Source organism: Ciconia boyciana, chromosome 5 (genome assembly GCF_034638445.1).
Source record: "Ciconia boyciana chromosome 5, ASM3463844v1, whole genome shotgun sequence".
Taxonomy (NCBI): Eukaryota; Metazoa; Chordata; class Aves; order Ciconiiformes; family Ciconiidae; genus Ciconia; species Ciconia boyciana.
In genome coordinates this window covers 13,640,128-13,644,617 of record NC_132938.1, presented here as the reverse complement: position 1 = coordinate 13,644,617, position 4,490 = coordinate 13,640,128, and positions in this window count along the sequence as shown.

Genomic DNA, 4,490 nt, shown 5'->3' with positions numbered 1-4,490 from the left:
ATGACATATATTGTAATTGTGAAAATTACATAGGACTGCCCCTAATAACAGCCTGTAGTCAGTAATTGGCTCGGTGGTGAGACGAGAAGCGCTTAGTCATTCCGTGAGAGGCAGGCAGGAAATGCCAAGATGAACTGTCGTAATTAGACACATATTATTAGTATTTATTAAAAGACAACTAGTTACACTGGTTGTGCATATTCTGTAGGCAGACCTTTTGAAAAACTGAGTAATCTAGCCTTAGCCCCACAATATAGGCCTTGTTTACAATAGAAAGTTGTGCTGACCTAACTGTATTGCTACTGTTAAAGCTGTACCTCTCCCATTTAGGAGGAGTTGTATCAGAATATCTTATTTTTCCTTAGCAGAAGGAAAACCAGTGGCAGTGTAAAACACCTTCGTACCAGTATAAGCATGCATCAATTTAAATAGTACAATTAAATGGGTTGTAAAAATTCTCACAGCTCAGATAACATAGTTAAATTGGTACATGATGTATGAAGAGACCAGACTCTCTACTTCACAAATAAATGCGAATCAGTGAATCTTACCCCGCTTGCATGCGAGAAGGAGGAGGAGAAGAGAGAAGTGAAAATGTCCGGTGTTTAGGATAGACCTTTATGCCTCAGCATCTTGTGACCTAACCAGCATTTGCAACTCAGTGAAATGCAATGCATTCATTTGGTGGCTGCCTGTAAAAGTACTTGAATCGGTCTGAACTGATTCTTTGAATAGGAACGAAGAGGGAATTACTACGGCTGGAGGGAGAGAAGCTGCTCATTTAAGAAAACAGTAGAAGGTCACAGAGGGATAAATGTTTCTGCCAGCATTAATTTTACGATAATGTTCCAGTTTCTCATCCTGAAAATTGAAGGGAGTTTTCCTTGTTCTTCCAGTCAGAGAAAGTAAGGGAATATGCATATATATGGATAAGAAATGCACTGCATTATGGTGGAAGCTGGTTAATACTCTCTGAAGAAGATTTTTGTTTTTCAGTGATCACTGATAGCACCACAGCGCTGGTGGACAGACGGCAGGACCAGGCAGCAGAGACTGGGCTTCTGTGTGGGACTCTGCCTCTGGCCTGCTGTAAAACCTCTGGTAAATCACCTTCTCTCTCTGTGTCTCAGTTCCCTCCTATACAAAATGAGAGAAGGTCAATTTGCAAAGCACTTTGAGAAATAACGATGACAAACAAGTGCTATATATTAGTTGGGTGGAACTGTTATTAGCTTCTACACCTTTTTCTTTTCTTGTGCAATAGCCACCATTTAAGGCAGAAATTTCAGCTGTGCTTACTAGTTCATTTACTAATTTTGGATCCAAATCTGAATTCAGATTTCAAATGAAGTTCAAAGCTCCAAATTCTTGAATGCGATTTTTCAGTTTGAGGTATTAATTTCTTAAAAATCCGTGTTACAGAAAATGCAAATTTTCATACAGAATACTTCAACAAAACACATTTTGTTCCTATTTATTATCTTGAATATCCAAATGGACACAATCGATCTGCTCAGCAACGTTACCTCTTTTTGAAGATTCCCCTCATTATGTATTTATGGAGAAATTGCTACAAGTAATTCCATTACCAACTGCTACCTGTAATTCCATTAGGCTGAATCACTGAGTAACCTTGTTTCTGACACTATAACCAGATATATCACATGAGGTAGTGAACTCAATGCATCATGCACTGGGTGGCTGCTGAGAAGGATATATTGAAAGTTAGGAAACAAGAGAATAGTACACAGATGTGGGATCTAACAAACCAAACCAGAATTTGGAGCCCATTATTCCTTGCTGTCCCTTACTAGTAAATTTACTACAATTAAACTGCAAAAAAAAAAGAATAAAAGTTTTGGTTTGCATAATTACTTGACATGTGGCATACCTTTTATGCAAGGTCTTAAATACAGAAATAAAACTATTCACATGTGAAAATATTTTCAGGATCAGCACTAATATTGTCAGATGTTCCCATATGTAAGTTCCAGGCAGCGTGTTCTGTCACTGCAAGATCATATTTGGTCTCAGTTTTACTGCTTTAGTTCTGTAAATGATCAAATACAAGTAGAGTTAAACTAGAATAAAAGAAACAGAAGCTAGTCCCAGCTGTTTGTATACTAGGTGTGAGAGAATAGCTACTCTTGCTTAATTCAAACTGTCTCTATTTCTGTTTTACAGTTGTCTCTATTTTGTATATGCTAGCTAAATTTATGTATATTAATTACATGTTTTATATTTGAAATGTTTATATTATGCTATTTTTGTTGATATAGCACAGAAAATTATCTAAAGCATACATTTCAATAATATTATTTGTCTAATTATTTAATCTCTTTCATAATGGACTACTCCTTTACTTTTTTTGTATTTCCTGTATTCTTGGTATACATAAGAAATTCTCTTTACATGGCACCGAACCTTTGAATTATAATAATACATTATTTTCTGTAAGATAGAAACTTCCTAGGTATGAAAATGGTTCGTTCTGCAAGTCCTGGTAAATCTTTCCAATATTTAAAGGTATAGTCTTGAATACCGGTGACCCAGGCCCCACTGGCTTTACAATATCAATTTTACTGCCAGGATGCATGTCATGAAATACATGAATAGCTTTTGTTTTATTAATTGTCTTTTGCATATCAACCCAGCATCTTCTGGCCATTCCAAATTATGTTTGCTGTAGAGATGGGTTTGAATTAATTCTCCAAATTCAATGAGTTCTCAGTTCAAGGAAGTTCACAGGCAGGCTATGATGTATTCCCTTCTCTTACAAATTTCCTGCCTGTGTCCCTCAGTCTTGTCCCGTGCTGTTATCTGAAAACCCTATGCAAATTATGAATGCTTTTTAAAAAGCTCTAATTTTGCCCAGACTTATATGAAAATGATATTGTAAGCATGTATATATGGATGATGAGAGCAGACTAAGATCTTAACAGGCTGGGTTCTTCCTGTTCAATTAGTTGTAAATTGTTTATCTTTCTGGCCCTAATTTAGGAAACCACGTTAACCTGTGATTAAATCCTAGTGAAATCAAGGAGATATCAGCACACATTTAAGGCTTAGCCTACACTTCAGTGTTTAAAAGAGCAGCTTAACAACATGCATTCCCAAAGGAATGTTTATCATAGTAAACCAGTATTTCCCTGTGACTGGGACACTCTCCAGGCAATCCACCAAAAGAGAACTAAGTGATCACAAGATGCTGAAAAATTTATTAAACAACACTGAGACAACTTAAATATTCAACTTTTGTGAGGTCTGACGTAGTACGTTTGGTAGCTGTATCCTTTCCATACCCTGCAGGTGACTCTTGGCATTATCTCAGTGCTCCACAACCCACAATCCCTTATCATTCACCTTCAAGAATTCAGTCAATCTCTTGAAACATGCATGGAAATGATGTACGCTTATACTGAGAAATGCAGAGACGTACCATTCAGCACTCCTATCTCAAAACCCAGTATAATTTATAGACATTAATATACATTAGCATATACATGTACATTTATGGATTGCTGCTTTTACTTTTATGGACCTGTGCAACAAACTTTGCAACACCAGTATTTTCTTTTTCCCAGAGGAGTAAGGGATTTGTGTATATTAACCAGGTAAACATAGATTAATCTCTGTATAGTGTCTTCTCTGACATTTTGCTAAACTGAAAAATCGTCTGCATCATTGTTATTGTGTGCTTTCTAGAAGTCCACAACTGAAATGTGGGCATGCTGAAGTTGGGAAATTATTAGGACTTTACATATACTCTATACCCTGTCGAAGTGTGATAGAGCTCGTATGGTCCTTCCCCAGAGCCCTTCCAGGCATTGTGGCTTATAGGGTGTGTTCCCTTCTGGAAAACTAAATGTACCCCATATTTTTCACCTAATGCTTTATCTTCAGAAGCAGGTTTTCCGACACAATATAAATATAAATATTCTGCTGTGACTCCTTGTGGACTCCCTTACATTGTAGTGTCCAAATGGCTCTTTTGATTATCTGATGTCAAATGGAAAAGGGACTGAAAGTGAAAGAAACAACCCTTATGCAAGACGAAAGGAGTATTCATAGTTGTATGTGGTAAAACTTACCTTCCCAAAGAGATAAATTATGAAGCTTATTTCTTTCATTGGCATTACATTAATCTCTTACTGAGACATTTAGCCACTGCAAACAGCAACTGATATTGTCTGCAAATATGATACACTACTGTGGGTGTTGTGCAAGCCAAATACAGCCCACAAGACAATTCTTCTCATACCATCATTACCATCTTGTACAATCTTGGAGGCAGAGATGAAAGGAAATGGCTAATTCAGGAGATGCATGAATCTCAGCAGAAGTTGCTGCTTCCACATGAAGGAGTGGTTTGCCATCGCTGGGCAAGCAAAGACTGGCATATTTGTCCAGCAGCCGCTCCAAGGTTAAAAACATGGAGTATGCAGGTGCGTGAACCTCTGATAAACTTTCTCAGCTCCTCTGAGGATGGG